Here is a 19,133-nt window from a genome sequence, read left to right as displayed (position 1 = left end):
GTCCTGCTCTGGCAGGGGGGTTGGACTTGGTGATCTCCAGAGGTCCCTTCCAACTCCTAACATCCTGTGATTCTGTGATCTCTTGAGGTCCCTTCCAACCTCTGATATACTGTGAGACTGTGAGACTGTGAGATGAGGAGGAAATTGCCTACTATTTGTACTCCCAAAGCAATGAGCCATGCAGTTACATGTCTTTATCTCAGCTGAAAAGGCATTATCAACCAATAACAAAAAATAAATTTGATGTCCCTTGCCTCCATCCCCATGTGCACAGTGGCCTATTCTCAGCCAAATGTATCAGTTTATAGCACACAGGTTCAGTCGGTGATGGTGCCAGCAGTCTGCTTGCAATTGGAGAAGTCAAAGCACATCAGGGAGTGGATTGTGAGCTAAGAGCCTCTGCCAGCACAGCCCAATGCCACCTTCCAGCTGGTGACAAGCATTTCTAAATCCTGACATTGGCTTCAGTTTACCCCTGCCTAGAAAAGTGAGCTTCATGAAAGGGAGTCCACATATCTCTCCCCATTTCTCAAGCTGTAGCGAAAGGAGCAGAAGCAGAAGCATTAGCTACAAATGGGAGGATTTTTAAAAGGCTTAAAGGATCATTGAAGTGTGATTGCTTTCTTTTTGAAATGGGACTTCTAAGGTGTTTATTTATGTAATCCTAGCTCCAGTCTCTATTATAGTGGTTTCCTGATGTGTTAAGTAAAGGAAGCAGTCCAGCTTCTAAGCAAATCATTACACTTATCTGGGAATATTCTTCTGCTGAAGGGCAGCTGCATTAGTTACCTGCAGTTCAAAAATCCTTCCAATATATGTGCTGATCTCAAACACTGAATTAAACAGCAGTACTGCCCTTTAAAGGATATTCACTATTTCAACAGTATGAATGTGCAGATGACTATATATACTTTTCAATAAAACTCTTCCTCTATTGGCAACAAAACCCATTTCTTACACTTGAACTCTATTTGCTTTATTGCTTGTTAGCTTAGTTTATAGCAGCTTCCATGGCATTTTTATTGTCTCATGGTTTTATTGTAATTTTTAAATTGTGATATAATGTGCCAAATTCCTGGGCAAGGAGGAAATATATTCTAGTTTTACAGGTTTTTTGAGGAGCAAAGTTGGAGAAAAAGAAAGGCTACACCCCAAGGTGAAAACTTCTGACCTCTTTGGTCTGGTAACACAAGACAGAAGGATCTGAGCTCAACATTTCCATTCAAAGTTCCCTTTTGTCTTCTGAATTGGGACAGTTTACAATTAAGGTTTTATTTTTACATACAACAATCCTCTGAAATGTACATTAAAGGGAAAGAGTCTTTTTATTTGTTAATAAGAAACCATTTTCATATACAGTAAACTGTGGGAATAGACAGATAGAACTTGCAGTATCTTTTATAACTACTGCAAATAGCCCAGATATACTTTTTTGATTTTCCATGCTGTACTTTTAAACTTAGAAGACACCATACGGAAAGGTTATGACTAAGATCTAGGTAAACCCTTGAATTTCTAGAGCACTCATAGCCTCTATGAATGAAGAGGGTAGATTTAAATCCTGGAATTGCTCTCAATTAATTATATACTCATCCTTTCATCTTGTAATGCTTATTAACTTCAAAAAAACTGTGCTTGAATCTCTATCAGTGGACAGAGATCTGCAGTTGTGCAACAGTGCAATTTTCCTCAGACCACTTCTACATCATGTGCTCATTTTGCCATGTTAATAAGGGTAATGAAGCATACACAGTGATACACAGTGACCAGTAGAGGAAATAATTTATGTTTTGATTATAGACCTTTTGTTCACATAACTACCTAAAATATTTGGTGTTTAGCCTCAATAAATGATGAATCTAATAATAAATCTGCATCTCTCTTGTTCTGCCAGGAGGCTTCAGATACAATGGTGCAGTCAGAAAAAAACAGGTTAAAACTCATTGCCATAAATAGGGTAATCTCTAGCTTTATTACTATTGCTGTCCTTGGGTTTGTTTTATCTTTTTTCTTTTTCCCAGTAAAAATGATTATTTTTTCTTTTTGTCCAAAGCTGGCAATGTCATAAGTTAATATGTCCTGGGTAAAATAATAGTGTTATTATTTTGACCATGTTCTTTTTTCCAGCTTATCCTCTCTTCTGTGCTTTAATTTCATTTCACACTATGACCCATCATATTCTGAAAACAGTAAGGTATCTGGAGGAAGAAACTGTTTTTTTTTTCCTGTAAAAATTTACCAGATCATTATTGACATCTTCAACAAACAGTATTGCAGAAATTATTAAACAACAGAGTATATTGAAAATGTAAATAACAGTAGTCCTATCCCTTCCTTTATTCACCTCAACGAAACCTTGAGCTTTGAGCAGTATTATCTCCACCAACAAGCATCATGATATGTCAAAGATGGTTAAATAGCCTTGAAACTTTCAGAGTGTTGTAGTGATGCTTGAATGGAGCCATGCCAGAAGAAAAATCTGAATGATATTTTGCTGTTAAGAATATAGACTTTCTGTTGTGTTATGCCATCACTACTGGACTTGCTTGTAAAAAACGCAAATAGTTATTGTGCAAAAATCTTCAACTTTATAGGAAATGTGAGGGGAAGTTAAGACAATTAAGAATAGCAACAGAGGCCAAATCATAAATGACCTATTTTACAATTGAACTCCTCTTTGAGACTCCCAGCCATGTGCACAGGGTGCTCCCAGCACTCACTGCCACTCGCCATACTGCATTCTAGTTGAAAAGAGAAAATATCAACAAACACCCAAAATACACATTTTATAAAAGTTTACAAATATGTTCTTATGTATATAGATGTGGATGTCCTGCTGAATGTATTTATTGTTCTTGTTCTTAAGGCTCACCATCGGCCAAATCATCGCCAACTACCTTGTGGCTTTTCCTAATCAACTGTCAGTGGAAAACTCAGAATTCCCTTGTGTTGTAATTCAGGCTTCATCATCGAGGACACATTTGGCACAGCTGTTATTTCGAAGAAATAAAAGTCACTTGATTCTGCTATGTCAGAATTGCAACAGCCATCAGCAGACAGAAACTCTTATTTTTCATCTAGAAGATAAAAGTAGGTCAAGCAGTCTTTTTTTTTTTTTTTTTTTTTGTGGCCAATGTTCACTAGTTCAGTCTGGGGTGAGGGTTTGGCTGATACTTGCTTCTCTCAAGGCTTTAAGCAAAAGCCACTTGAGGTTTTTTTGACACTGTTTTTCTCACAGCCCTTCTAACACCATGCACTTGTACTTCCTGCAGCAAAATGCATAATATAGGAAAACCCCCTTCATCCAAATTGTGTTGCTGACATATCTGTCTCTATGATAATCTTTCAAGGGATTTGCATACTCAAGGTACATGACAATTTGGCATTTCATTCCAGACTGGCTCACAGCTAAACAAATTGCAGAAGTTTTGTCACTGAGGCCAGGGTCAATCTACTACCAGTCTGCTTGTTGATCATTTAAAAGGCTCCATTGCATCCGACTCCCCAGATGTCTGCTTTTGGCCAGGCACAAATTTTAGTGACCTCTACTCATGCAGTCAGCTATCAGTTACGGCTGCACTCCAAAGGATTCAGCAGCAAGTAGTTTTTTTCCTCTCCAAGGATGTTTTCTGTTCAAGTGCTGAGAAAAAGGGTTGCTAAATATTGTTTGCAGGTGTTGGTAAAACTGAAAAATATTTCTCTTTCTAGATATTTGGATCTCTTTTTTTGTTGTTGTTGTTTTTAGTTGCTGTTTTTTTTTTTTTTTTAAGACAGTCATTACATGTCTGGCAGGTTTGCTTGTTCTCCTGTGGAAAAATTTGGAAACTTCAACTTTGCTCCAAATAAACTTATTCTAAAGGCAATCTGGTTTTATTTAAAGAGCCCAATTGTGGTGGAAATGTTATGAAATTCTTCTCAGTTTTCAAGATGTCAATTTCACATCACAAATGTGAGATCACAGTTTTGCAGCATCCAGAATAAACAACTAGTTCAGGCTAATGAGTTCCAAATCAAACTAATACTGGAACTTTAACACTGTAACTTTTTTTGGAAGTGTGAGATATAACAAGAAATGGATGGATTGTATTACATTGCTAATATTGTATACCATATTCTGTAGCTACTGAAAGCACTGCCATATGGCATTGTATTATAAATAATCCAGAAACAGCTTTTTGTTTGAATTTTTGCTTTGAACAAGAGGAAAGAAAAAGCACTGGAAGAGATGCATCCCCCCACCCCCTGCTTCTTACATTTATTTACATGCAAAAAATATTCTAAGGGTAAAAAATACTTTTTAAAAAAAACTTGCTAATTTGATACAGAAAGCAGTTTAAAAAATACTATATCCATCTACTGTTGGGGCATTTCCAGTTTTCTGTGATGTTGTTGGCGACAGGCAAGTGTGAAATAGAAGCTTCTGCACTAGCAACTCTACCACTTGACACAGGAATAAAAGCCTCTTACAGGGAATCCATTTGTATTCACTCTGGATTTCAAAATTATTTCCATCCATTGACAGCTTTGGAATCTGTGTAGTCGTAAATGCAAGATGTGCAGATGTGAGGAGTGCCTGCCAAGAGTCTGGAAAAGCAGCAGAAGCTGGTGCTGTCTGGTTTGATCAGGAAGGGGTTGACAGTCGGACAGTGAAAAGATCCATTTTGTGTGACAAGAAATATTTCCATATATAGAGCATTGATATGTGTGATCCTTATTCTTTAGGAAACTTGAACACAAGTATACCCATGAGGATTTGTATGCACATTTAGAATGGAAAGAGATGCTGTGGTCTGGAAGATCAGCAGAGAGGATGTCAAAGGAGCCGGAATAATAAATATGCTGATGTTGGAAATCTCTCTTTGTTTCTTCATTCTTATTCCACTTGGTATAAATACAGGGACTTTTTAGCTATGGGAAGCAGTGAACTAATCTGTTCTGTTTGGAAAGTATTTAGCATAGTGGGGAGACATTGCTTCAGTTCAACTCCAAGGATAAACTGGAGCTGTCAGTTTTGCACTTGGTTCAGTTCAAATACATAGGTACAGGAAATATTTGCCAGTTAGTCATTCAGTGTACATTTGTTAAATAAGTCTGAAAAGAAACATACTATTTAGTATACTAAATACCTAATATTTTTTTTTCCCTGTAGTCTTACAAGTAGGGACATTACTGTTTTGGAAACATTAAAAGAATTTTTAGTTTAATTAGCTTTTACTTAGCATTTTTTGTGATTGAAGCTTTAGTGAAGAAGTGCCTTAAAGGAACCACAGTGGAGAAATTTTCTGACCCTTTCTGGAATATCATCATGCTGGGCTGCTTCTCTAAAGTACCTGTATACTAACACATGAAGCACAGGGAATAAACAGAAGGAATTAGAAATCTGTGTGCAGTTGCATGTCTACAATCTTGTTGGGATCATGAAGACGTGGTAGAACAGCTCGCATGACTGCACTGCTTCAGCTGATGGATACCATGAGATGGTGGTGTTCAGGATCTTGAGACAAGGCAGCTGGGTAAAAATTAAGATCACTGAGCTGGGGATCACTGCTTCAGGAGAGCAGACCAACCTGTTTAGGCATCTGCTTGAAAAAGTCTGATGGGATAAGGCCCTACAGAAGAGTCCAAGAAACGTAGTTGATATTCAAAGTTTACATCCTCCAAGCTCAAGAACCATCCACCCCATTAATCAGAAAGTCAAGGAAGAACGTTGTGAGGCCTGAATGGATGAACAAGATGCTCTGGTGAGACTCAAACATAAAAAAGAAAGTATCCAGAATGTGGAAGCAGGGACAGGTAACCTGAGAGGAATATAGACAGTTCAGTGCAGTAATACACTTAAGAAAGCCAAAGCCCACTAGGAGTTAGGTGTAAAAGTGATGCTAAATATTATGTGCAAAATTAATACTATACATTTACAGAAGAATAAACATTTTAGTATGAAAACACTCCTGCACCCTGTTTAATATCTAAATGGAGATTAATGAAAGTGTTCAATTTTTGACTGCAGTGATTAGACAGAATGTAGACAGATCTTCAGTTAGCTCTTGATTGTATTATCTAAAAAATAAGTATTTAATTTTTACTGGTTGTTTAGAATCCTTGTAGTCATAACAGCAGAAATTGAGTAGGTCATCTGTTCTGAAGACTGATTCATCTCTTCTCTGAAAGCAGAGGAAAGAGTGAGAAAGGGGAGACAAAGTGTCATGGATTGAGTTGAATCTGCAGCTGTTATTCATACCATGCTGCAGCCGTGACAGCTTCAAAAATGAAAGTGCAAAGTATTATGGGGCTTCAAGTTCAGGTTGTAACATGTGAGGCTTCCTATTCCGGTTGCTGCTTCTGGGTTCCAGTTTGTTGGGTGTTGGTTGTTTTCTGCAGGCATAGCGGTGGAACAGGTAGGAGTCAGGTAGCTGCTGCTTTTGGTTTGCTGTCTGTGGTGGTTTTTCCCCTGTATTTCACTGTACTTCTTCTGCACATAGGCTGAGCTAAGGTAATCATGCATTTATTAGATTAATTAGATTATTAGCCAAGATAATTATGCATTGTGCTTATGATATCTTATGTTATATTACCTCTTTATCTCAACCTTGAGTTTTGAGTGTTACTTTTCCCCTCGCTTTTGTGTTGGGGGAGCAGGCAGGTTAGCCCTTGTGCTAAATTATTACTGAGAGGCACGGGAAAGTCCATCCACCAATTTGAAGTTACTCTTTCAGGGTAAGAATTATAAGAATCTCAGAATCACACAATGGTTGGGGTTGGAAAGGACTTTGGTGAACAAGACATATTTGAAACAGCAGAGCATTGATGTTTCAGTAATTATAAAGTCTAGAATGCTGAACTTGGATTTTATAATTGATTCTCAAACCAAGAATTTCAAACCAAATGAATATATATTTAAACTTTTAAATGACATAAAGATAGAAAGGTGAAAGCATAGTATGGAAAATGTATCTTCTGAAGTGCCTTATAATCTTTTTATACTCGCAACAATCTCCCTTCCCCAGTAACTGAACTGCAAATTGAGCATTCCTTTACTGAAACTGTAGTGTGCTGTCAGTTTCCCTAATAGAGAAAAGACATTTCACTGTATTAAAGGCTGTGGCAAAGATGGTTTTCTTTTGATTGGTTTTTTTTTTTTTTTCATGTGAACAAATGTCCCTAACTCTTTTGTACTTTTACAAATTAATATATACAGCTTTATATATGAATATGCACATACACATAAAAATCAATAATTATGTGTATAATTATGTATATGGAATTTTAGAAGCACATGAAAAGTCATAAGATGATTTAATCACACTTGGTTTCTGACCTTTTCTAATGTAATGTTGGTATTCAATTTCATGCAGACATTTTGACTCAGAGTTTCTATCTAAAGAGCAAATGTTTTTTCTATTTGCTTTACTGTATGGCTAGGTAAACACACAGGCCAAGTTTCCAAATGTTAGTGCCAGGCAGTCTTCCAGTTTATTATCAGCAGTATCTGCTGATACAAACCTGAAGTGGGTCATGCTTTCCTCCTGGACTTCCTAGACATGGTTCTGCAGAAGTACTTAGTATACCTGTAAGCAAGCTTATAAGTGTGTGGAAGCTCAATGATTTTTATATTTTTTTATAAAACTGAATTAATAAAATCCAAATTCACATTTACTGGTTAAGTAATTCCTCTGGCCTACATCTTCAAATTAGGCTATCTTTATATCTGGGTCATTCAAAATTATTTTCTTTGTCATAATATGTTCTTTTGCTTAGGAACATGCAAACCTTCAAAGACTGAGGGCATGGACAATCTTCCCTTTACTCACCATCAGATCAGTAACAGCACCTAATCCATGAAGTTTTTATGATGAAACTGTATTAAACTCTTATCACAGCAACAGATCTAAATGCAATAACTGAAATAGCTTTTTATCTATGAACAGATGCCATACCTAGGTCACATAAGAACAGCTATTACTGTTTTGTTCAAAATGTCTCTTTTCCCCACTGTTTGTTACTGTGTGGTTACTGCATTTCATTTTATATTAGGCATTTCCCTGGCAGGTATTGCACATGCTGTAAATATACACCTGTGAATGGCATGGTAGTAGCCAAATTAATCCTGACGGGGAAATTTGCCATGTGTGTTTCATGTTGATTCAGCTGGTCTGCCCACATAGTTGATTGTGTTGGACCAATGTACTTAACTGAAAAATGTCAGTATTCCTACAGTGACATACATGGTGCCAGAAAAGATTATCTAGATCATCAGATCCTATGCCTTGTTTTTATACTTGAGCAAGTTATCTGTGTGTCTTATATGGACACACAGAGTCATCCGTAGAATAACTTCAGTGAAATCCTACTTCTGATTTGAGATGTGATTTGAGATGTGATTTGAGATTTTAGTTAAACCACTAAGAAATTTTAGCATTGATCTAAAAATAGAAAAAGTTAAGAGCCTCTAACTTTGAGATATGTGTTGCTCAAAATGTTAAAGACCCTAGAAAATAGAAAATTTAGTGTGAACAAAAGTACCTTGAAAGAAAGCCATACTCCTAAATCCATAAATACAATTGAAGCTCCTTCTTCTGAAACTTGGTGCGAGTTTTCTGTTTATTTCAACATTACTTTTAGTGAAGACTTTTCCTTAAAAAAAATTACAGGAATATATACATTAATGGGAACAGATCTGTTTCATTTGCAACACACATATGTGTAATATTCCATTTGTAGGTCATAAAGCCAGAATTTATCTGCTATTAGCGTTAATAGTGCTTCAGTACAATTTTTTCATCATCCATTTTGCCATTTTAATCCTTTCAACCATAAAATGTCTATACACACTGAGCATAGTGTCTATATACACTGAGCATAGTGTCTATATACACTGAGCACAATGTCTATAAACATTACATTGAGGTACTTTTTTCTTGGCAGCTGAAAATAGAGAGAGATTAAAAGAGTAGCCATGTTACTGGCAAGGCACTCACATTTATCATCATCCTGGGCTGACATTGTGGAGGAGAGTCTCAATACATATTTAATTAAACTTCTTGTTCTTCCTCAAATGAGAGCTTAGGATATAAGTAAAAGTAAGATGAAATATGTCCTGTGACTGAATTTAGCATAATGCATCTATGACTCAGTTTAGGAAGGACTCCACACCTAAATAACTGGCAGCTAAAAAAAATTATTGGGGGAGATTTCAGGGTGAGCAGGAAGGATTATCTTGTTTACCAGAGAGCTCTTTTATTTTACTAAAATCTGGAGTTCTCTTCTATATATTTTATTTTGGTAGAATTAGAATCAGAAATTAAGCTTTAGTTTGGTATCTTAATGAATGTGAATGAAATTAAATGAGGAACTTCATAAACTTATAGTAGCAGCCAGATTGGTAAATGGAAATGGTCAATCTATGAATGGAAAAGCTCCTTCCCAAATGAATATTGCAAGTATCATTATTTCCCAAATATTCTGAAAGTGAAACAAAGCATATAATAAAAAAGGGATATTTTTTTTTGTCTGCTTCAATACAAAAGTGAGTTATTCTGATTTACCACCAAAAAGGCAAGATATTGTAACTGTATTTATGCACTATATAAATACATAAAAGACTGTTATTCTGAATCTAGATATTTTGCCTATAATAATTTTTTTTTCTGTTTGACACCCTGAATTCAAGGTTTTCAGGAATCTGCTGAGTGTTATTTTTTTTTTTTTTTTTACATAGTTTTGACACATCTTTTCAAACTTACTTTTCCTGGAAATTAGAGTTCTGAGTCTATCCTGCACTAACATTCTGAATTAAAGCTTATCCTCAGGTTGCTAGCATCTACTCCAGTATAAACCATGGAACCTTGACTTTCCCTTTCGGTGGTGGAGTTAGATTTTCATTTTCAAATGTCCCCAAATTAATGATATAACAGAGTCTGTGAACACTTTGATTTCTCCTGCCCACCTCCCATGTGGTAAGAACAAAGTCACTGATTTCTGTAAAGCATTTAGATACTCATGTATGAGAATGGGAGCTTATCATTAGGTGTATGTCTGAACAATTTTTCCTTCTCCTTGAGCCTAATATTTTTGCCATTACCAGGAGAAGGATCCAGGCTTTGTACTGACCTGACAGCGGGTCTCAGGACTTTAAGTTACCTCAGCCTGAGCTGGTTGTGCTTTAGTTTAACTGCTGTGCAGGGGTCAGGGAATACCCTGCATGGTAAAGGCCTGACAGCCCCAGGGACACACTGTTGCAACAAACAGCAGCCTCTTGGGCTAACAGCACTGGGAAAGGCTGGGGGCAACTTTCAAACGTCAAACCAGAATCAATGAAGAGTGTGTCATGAAAACAGAAAATTAACCAAGAGCAGATCCCAAGGTCAAAGAGAAAGCAAGCATTTACATCAGCATCTCATTTCTCCTAGTAGGAGGAGGGCAGAGCACTGTTAGCTTGTCATAGTCACCTTTTCAACGTCATCTTCACAAGGAAGGACTAAGTGTTGACTTTCTGATTCCAAGGGGTATTTCTTGTATACGAACACCATATCAGACAACAGGGATAGCTACCAGGAGTGTGTAAGGGAATGTCTAAGGGGTTTGGAATAACAGTTTTAGTTGTATTGATTTATTTATAATGTTTTTCTGCATTACATAATCTAGACTATTAAATTATCAAAACATTAACTGGACTAATTCTTATCTCTGTCTACAAGATGTAGTCATTTATGTTTTCAGAAGCTTTTCAAGTCTAGGAACCTTTTTCCCTACTAAGTACCCAGCAGCCTTCCTTCTGTACAGCATCACCCAGGAGAAAGAAATTTTCTGTGATAAAAGCCGTATGACTTGTGATCACCTTAAATAACTTCAGATGGGTATTTTCTAGCTGACTGAAGCTTGTCTTCATTCTGGATTAGTATATAGCTTATATGCCATTCTTTTATGCTTTTGAATCCTCTGGTGCTAAGAAGAGCAATTAAACTCGATCTCAGATTTTTTCTCCAGGACATTTTTGAATTAAACCAATGCAACCGTTGTGACTCAGAGAAAACTCAAAGCTTTTCATGGTCTGACCATGACTACTGGAATGTAGCTACCATGAACTTAGGAGTCATTTAGTGCTTTTCCAGTTGATTTGTGAATTGTAATGGGGCTTAGGCAGGAGCTACATGCCTAACTGCTCAGACTGAGTGCATGTGTATATAATTGTGTTTAGGTAGCTATGGCACTTGCATTCCGGAGGCTGTTCAAGCAAGAATTCATTGCTTAGAAATTTCAGGCTCAGTATTAGAGAATAAGCTTTCTGTTTCAATCAATGACCAACATGTGCTAAACTTTACTTTTAGTAGTTAAAACAGAAATGAACAATGAACAGTATATTCATAGAAAATGTGATTTACCTGATTTTCACCTGTGAGAAGAGGATAGGATTATAATTTTGCTATATCTTTCTTTAAAACAGAGAAAAAAAAAAAGGCATATTCACTGTGTGTGTATAAATATATGCATGTGTGCCAACACATGTAGGATTTGGTTTCCTGAAATTGCTGCTTCGGCATGTGCAACCCTCATGATATGTACGGTAGAGTAGCTCAGTGGTAGAGAGACATAAACTGATCCTCACACAACCCTACACATGTTCACTGAAGAGCATACAAACTTCTAAAACCAAATCACAGTTTCATGTTTCTGAAATGTTTGTGTTTTTGGTTTTTTTTTTTTTGGACAAAATTGTATTTTGTTTGAAAAAGGTTTATCATGCCTCTATTTATCTGTTATAGCATCTGTGGACAGAGAAAGAAAGACTGCAGAGTTGCCAACAATTGGTGTGCTCATTATGTGGACACTAAATATCTTTGTTCTTCACTGGCTCAGAACCTGCAAACAATAGGAATAGCAGAGAAGGTTGTGGAGTTTAGTGTATCCTTGTTCCCAACAAGAGTTCAAAATGCCTGCCATTTTGGTCAGTGTTGACTCTTTCAGGAGAAAACCACAGTGAAACACTGTATTGCTTCCACTAGTTTAAAGGCAGAGCTGAGCTACTAAACACACATTCACAGTCTATGTGGTACAAAGAATTGTTTTATAACCCTGTGTTAGCAATAGGAATAATAAAGAAAAGAAAAGGACAAAAGGAAAAAGGAATAAAGGAGAGAAAGTGCATCAAGGTAGTGATCAGACAGTATTCTAGACAACACTTCATTGTCATCTAGACAGTCTGACATTGTCACTGTCAGCTCTTCAGATCAAATAATCAGTAATTTTGTCATAGTAATTGCCAGAGTGCTGCACCATCAATTCCCACTTCATCAGGGGCTAATCTACTTGTTTATAAATTGTGAACATGCAAATGCTAAGGCGTAAAAAACACTTGTTGATGGGAAAGTAGTGCAAAATCAGGAAGGTTTTCATAGTCTTGCAAATCCTTTTTATAACAAGCAAAACTTTAGTTAATACATCCTCTAATTCAACTAATAAAACTCCAATGTATATTAGGACAAGCACAAGGAGTTCTTATGATCGTTTTGTTTTCTAATTGTGCCTTTTCTTTCTTTTTTTTTTCAAAACTTGCAGTTTTGTCAGCCAGACACTTCTGGTACTTGTTCATTATAGTATAGCCTTTCAGAATAATTAGACAATGAAACCCCATTTATCATCATCTGACATACATTAATTTCTTATGTACCCATGGAGTTCTTCATTATTAATCTGATTCTAGCCAATTTGTAATTTCACACATCCACAAGCAGAAAGCAGGAGAAAACATAAATGACTAGGAGTAAATTTAAAACTGAAGCAGAGATCATTCAATCCATCCAACAAGGTTCTGTTTATTCCTGTTGTTGTTTCAACTCCTTCAGCTATAGTAAAAGCAGGCTTTGCAGAAGTGCAAAAACACAAAATTTTATTTATAAAGTTCTAGTGCTATCTGAACTGGCAGCTGGATTATAATTCTCTGCAATACTAAATCACTTCTTAATTCCCCCCACCCCACCCCCAGGGCATAACATGCTCTTTTTCTGACACTTTTGCTTTATCTTAAGATGTGACTCTGTGCACTCTGGGAAAACCAGATGCATACTGAAAAGATGTTTAGACTTTTTTCTTGTAGCTATGACATTTTATGCTTGTGTGACAGTTTCAGGGGTTTTGTGGCTATTTCATGGTTTATATACAGACATAGAAAAATGATTTAAGTAGTTTAAAATCAAGCCAGAAAACTTATTACTGAAATAGAAATTCTTGAAAAGTCTATCTGATTTCCCATCAATAGATGGTTATGGTGATACAGTCTCAGGTGTCAACAGGAAGCATAGTCATACACCACATCTTTTTATTCAAGATCATTGTCAGACACAGTGAGTTAGATTACACTTAAGCACATACTAAAAATAATTTTAGGAAGCACTGCCAAGATGGGAACTTCTTGAGTAAGTTTATATAAATTTTAAAAAAGGTTCTGTTCACTAGGAAAAGGGAGGAAACTACATCTTATACTGTGCATCTAGTACAGGTGTTCGTAGATACCAGACTAATATTTCTGTAAAGGAGATAAAAAAATATGTTTGATAAGATATGAAATGTATCAAAGGAATCTGAAAGGTATACTTCTTCATATAAAAATGTATTATCTTAGTTTATATAAATATTTACTGCCTCATTTTTTTGCATTTATGTCTTAGACATTTAAATCTCTCTCTATATGGCAATGGAAAGAATTAGATAAACCTTAGATGATATCCATCTCATCCTAAAAGAAATGTTTAATACATATAAGATGAACTACCTATAACGTGCCCTTGCCTACAGCTGGAGCCTGTTTCTCAGGTGGGTTTTCTGAAGAGTAGACGTATTAGCTAGCTAGTAGAATCTCACACTTTCAGTAAGACTGAGAAAGATATAAAGGCAAGTCCTGGAGGAGCATTATCCAATCCATGTTTAGGTCCCTGAAAAAAAATGAGTTCCATTGTTAACTTTTATATCCCTATTTCGATACAATGGCACTGAACAAGTCTAACATTATTATTTAAACATTGGTTTGCGGAGAAAATTACTGCAAAAGAAAAGGAAATGTGTCAGAAGATGACTGTCTGTAGTTCAGAAATGAAGCCAGGTGAAGAACTTTTTCCAAAAGGCTGTCATAAAAATTTATTGATCTGTGCTAGAGTTTTACTAATTTTGCAGCTATAAATATTACAATTTTAAAAAAAGAAGTTACATACTTATTGGTTTAAAAATTATATTATCTATTCATATGAATACGTCAATTGTAGGGAATAAGGAACACAGATAAAGTCTGATGTAAAGAAAACAGAATGAAAATTTTGAGGGTAAATTTTGCACGAGTTACAACCCACTGTTTAAAAAAACAGTTTTCTGTTTCTATTTCTTTTTCTATTTCTTAATTTTGGAAAACATCTTGTTTGGAATTGAAGTGAAAAAGTAAATCAAAGAATCTCTCCAGACTATTAATTATCAATAGTGTTGCTATCCTTCAAGGGTGAAGGAAAGTAATGTCCAGAGTACAGGTAAGAATGTATACTTTTCTATACCAAACTAAGGTATTAATTTTGTCAAAGAATTGGATAGTTGTTGTAAGCCTCATTTTATTTTGACCAAAATTCCTCATTAGGTTTTAAGGAATTTATATCAGTCATTAAGAGACAATAAATAAAACATTATCAGCCAAAAAAATTCCAGACCGATGTTGTCTTTTCTCATCCCTTCAATAATCAAGCTTCCCATGTTGTTCCATTTGGTCTTTGTGTTATTCACTGTAATTTCATGAACCATTAGCTGAACTGGTAGATCTTAGTGAAACCCACAGAAATACTATATTTTTTGATGTTTTCCCTATGTCCTAAAGGTACGAGCCCCAAAACATGTCCTAAGCCAGACAAGGGGCTAAGCACCCGTGAATGTGCAAACCTGGACATTTCCTGGGGTCCAGACGGTCCAGGTAAACATGGAACACATGTAATTAACCTTGTAACACATCTGTGAACTGGGTGTGCCCCTGGCCATGCTTGGATGTGCCCCATCCTACAGGTTCAGCCATCAGATTTCTCTGTTTCCAATGGGCATTAAATTGTCTTTGGACAATATTTAAACCTGCTGAGAAGGTAGCCTTTTGCCTTGTTCTCACCCAGAAAGCAACAAGAGCCAAATGCGGCTGGAGTTGCAGCTGAAGAGTCTGTCCTAGCAGGCAACCCACACCTGGGCCTTGCACCTGGACCAAGGCAACTAACAATCTGAGAGCCCTATGCTGGGGGCAGAAAGGGGAAAAACTCTAAGTGAACCGAATCCCAGAAGAGCTGCACTGCTACAGCCTGTGAACTGTGCCTCTTACCCCTCTCTAAGCCAAGTGCTGCTTGAATTATAGCTACAGCATCCAGGAAGATGCCAGACAAAGAAGCAAGCTGTGAGTCCCCAGCTAATTTACTACAGAATCCCCCTTGTGGGAAACTGCAGATCGCAGCACCAGAACTTCCAATTTAAATCGCTGTATTGGAAAGTCTCAGATTTGTGCTAAGTCGTTTAACTGTCTTCATATGTGGAATGTAATACCCACAACTGAATAACAGAACCTGTAAATACGCTTTGTAAATAAGTCACATCGGTGTCTGAAGATCACAGTATCACAGTCTCACAGTATATCAGAGGTTGGAAGGGACCTCAAGAGATCATCAGGTCCAACCCCCCTGCCAGAGCAGGATCACCTAGGGTAGTCTGCACAGGAATGCTTCCAGGTGGGTTTTGAAACTCTCCAGAGAAGGAGACTCTGCACCCCCCCTGGGCAGACTGTTCCAGTGCTCTGTCACCCTCACTGGAAAGAAGTTTCTCTTCATGTTGAAGTGAAATCCTCTATGTTCTAGTTTGAACTCATTGTTCCTTGTCTTATCACTGTGAACCACCGAAAAGAGCCTGGCCCCCTCCACTTGACACCCACCCCTCAGATATTTTTAGGCATTGATCAGATCCCCTCTCAGTCTTCTCTTCTCAAGACTAAACAGCCTCAGGGATCTCAGTTTCTCTTCGTATGGGAGATGCTCAAGTCCCCTAATCATCCTTGTGACTCTCCGTTGGATTTTCTCCAGCAGGTCTCTCTCTTGCACTGGGGAGCCCAAAACTGGACAATACCACCACCAGAAATATTAAATATAAAATATATAAATATATATTTTATTACATTCTATAAGAAATGTTTATGCATTTAGCTTGTGAGTTAGGTAAGCATTTAAATTAATATTAACATTTAAATTAATATTTAAATTAATATTTTCTAGCATTTTAATTTGGAATCTTTGTGTTTCCTGTTTTCTGTGAAATATACATTCAAGCACCCTGCTAAGAACATAATAAAATATTTTAAAGTTTTGTACAAAATTCTACCACTAAATCTTCAAATTTTATTTTTTAAGCTGGAAAACATCTTCTTCCTAATTATCTGTAATTTCACAGTGATCCCAGAGTTGGAAACAGACTTTCTTTCAGAAAACTGGTTCAGAGGTGTCCCATTTTTCTGTGACACTCCTCCCTAGGGCTCTGATGTCTGTAATTTATGCCTTAGTTTGGTGCCACACAGCTCTGTGACCTTGACTCAGTTCTAATAGATGTTAATTTGTGACAAAGTCTGCGAAAGAAAGATATGCAAAAAAAGAAAAAGTATACACAGAAGTACAATTGCTGAGACAGTATCAGCAACTCAAGGATTCACAAGGAGAAACACTGATGTGAAACTTTATGAAAATCCCAAGGAAAAAGTCAAAGAATCAGGAAAAGTTGGGGCAGAGGCCCTAACATTCTCACCTGACTGGTTGCCTGGCCTGCAGATGCTCAACAAGGATAGTGAATGTATTAATGCTTAGCTTAGGAGTTTGCTAGTCTTTGTGATTTAATATCTGTGCTGGCCAATAAATATCTTTGCACCCTTCAGATGTGTGTATTCTGTTTACAGAACATCTTTCATACTGGCAAAAACTGTCTGAAGAAAGTGATTTGGAAAGGAAAGATTATGGTTACTGTATAATTATCATAAATAAGCATATCTTAAACTATTAAAAAGGTCAAAGATATCACATCTCAGAAACAAATGTCACCTTTAGGTAGCACTTTTGCTAGCAGTGTAATCACAAATCACATGGATAAAGAAATAGGGTGTCTCTCTTCCAAGAAGTTTCTCCAAGTACAAGTTGAGACATACTAGTGTATTATGTTTATCTATTCAAAGATTCTACTTTAGTACCTTTACTGGTCTTATTTCCTAATGTATACTAAGGTCACTGTTCAAAATGTGCCATTCTGCTAATCTGAATTCCAAAATGATGAAAGCAAGGGAGAAAATTTGGAATCAGGGAGAAAACAAACAAAGAAAAAACCCCAACAAAAACCCCACAAAAATGCTTTTGTCATTTGAATGCATCTTTAACTGGAAATTAGGTCAAGATATACTTAAGGGTCTAGACCCTGAAGTTTGGCTGTTGAGGAAGAATCCCAAATATCTCTTTTAAAACTATTTGTAACAATAAAATAAACATGCAAAGCATTGCACCACAATTGCACCAGACCATAGAAAGCCAAAGTAAAGGCTGGCTTACAGTTGTATTGTTTTGCTAAACTGTCTGAACAACAAACACAACCCTGATCACTTTGTACAGCCAATTATAGTTTCTCTACTGGAAATTCCAGAGTGCACTTCACTTAAAAAAAAAAAAAAGAAAAAAAAAAGGAAACTTTCTTGTTAAATTAAACCAATTGAATTGGAAATGAGAAGGCCTTTATAATTATATGTTTCCATGGAGAATTTATAAAATTCTGCATGCCATTTACTCTGTCTGAGCACACAGGCAATGGATATCTTACAGCTTCTTCAGGTCAAGTGGTTAATTAAAGACATTAAATAATTTCATAATTTTGTAGTCACAAATGTATCCTTGTAGAATTGTTATCATAGTGTCCATTTCTCTCCTCTTTGTACCTGCATAAAGTGCACAGGCAGCTTTGAAAACCCCAAGAACTGATGAATACTGCACTCATAGGTACAGAGACTTTTTCCTAAGTAGAGGTGTTGACTACAATAATAATGTAATCAAAATATTTTAGATCAAACTGTGCATAATTATTCTGAATATGCAATCAGACCATCTAAGCCTTACAATCAGAGTAAATCACAACATTAAGTTTACAAGTCAAAATCATTGCCATGTGATTTCTTCCCAGGAACTGCAGCAGGGAGATAGTATTTTTACCCACTTATTTTTTTAGATGATTTGTGGCAAATGCTTTAACAGCCTTGCTATGTGTGATGAGCCTAGCAGCTTGTATAGAAACCATGATAGCTGTCCTATCTTTCAAGACTCTCTGCAGGTAAGAGTATAATCATTCCCCTAATTATGAGTGATGTAAGCTACATGCTGTAGTTTTCAGAGTTTTGACACACTAAAACAAAAACTAATCACTGCAGTGCAATTCAAATGCTCCATGCTCTCTTTTCTATAGGGTCAGGTAATTCTCTTAATCACTTTTGTCAGCTGTTTTAATCTTCAAAAAATACTTCTGTTTCATGAAGTTAGGACAGTTAAACCAGTAAAGGCTAATTTATTCTCTGATTTTTCTCCTACCTCTAGGCAATTAGAATTTTGCTTTGTTTTGCTAAGCTACACCAATTTAAACTAAACATAAGACCTACTTATTTACTACTACTGGAGCTGATACAACCCCTCAGAATGAAAGTTTTTCAGCTTCTAAGTACAGAGTGACAGGTAGAAATTAAACTAACAGAAAAGCAAAACAAATGACAAATTAGGGAAAAAAAATCAGTGTTTGAAGCGTTAACCAAGGAACAGGAACTAGCATGCTAACACCTTTAGAAAAGTCCTAATATTTCACCAGAGCTTGAGGAGTCATCAGATATTTGTACAGATTGAAGAGATCCTCCCTGAGCCTTCTCCTCTATCAGGTAAACTACCTTAGCTCTCATCTTTTCTTCATAGGAGACATACTCAAGTTTTATAATCACCTTCATGGTGCTTTGTTGAACTCTCTCCAGCATGCCCATATTTCTTGTACTGGGGAGCTTTGAACTGGACACAGTACTCCTATGCACAGTGCAGAATACCATTGGACGTCTTTGCTGCAAGGGCACTTACCTGGCT

The sequence above is a fragment of the Indicator indicator genome, chromosome 8 (genome assembly GCF_027791375.1).
Source record: "Indicator indicator isolate 239-I01 chromosome 8, UM_Iind_1.1, whole genome shotgun sequence".
Lineage (NCBI taxonomy): Eukaryota > Metazoa > Chordata > Aves > Piciformes > Indicatoridae > Indicator > Indicator indicator.
Note: the sequence above shows the minus strand (reverse complement) of the source record.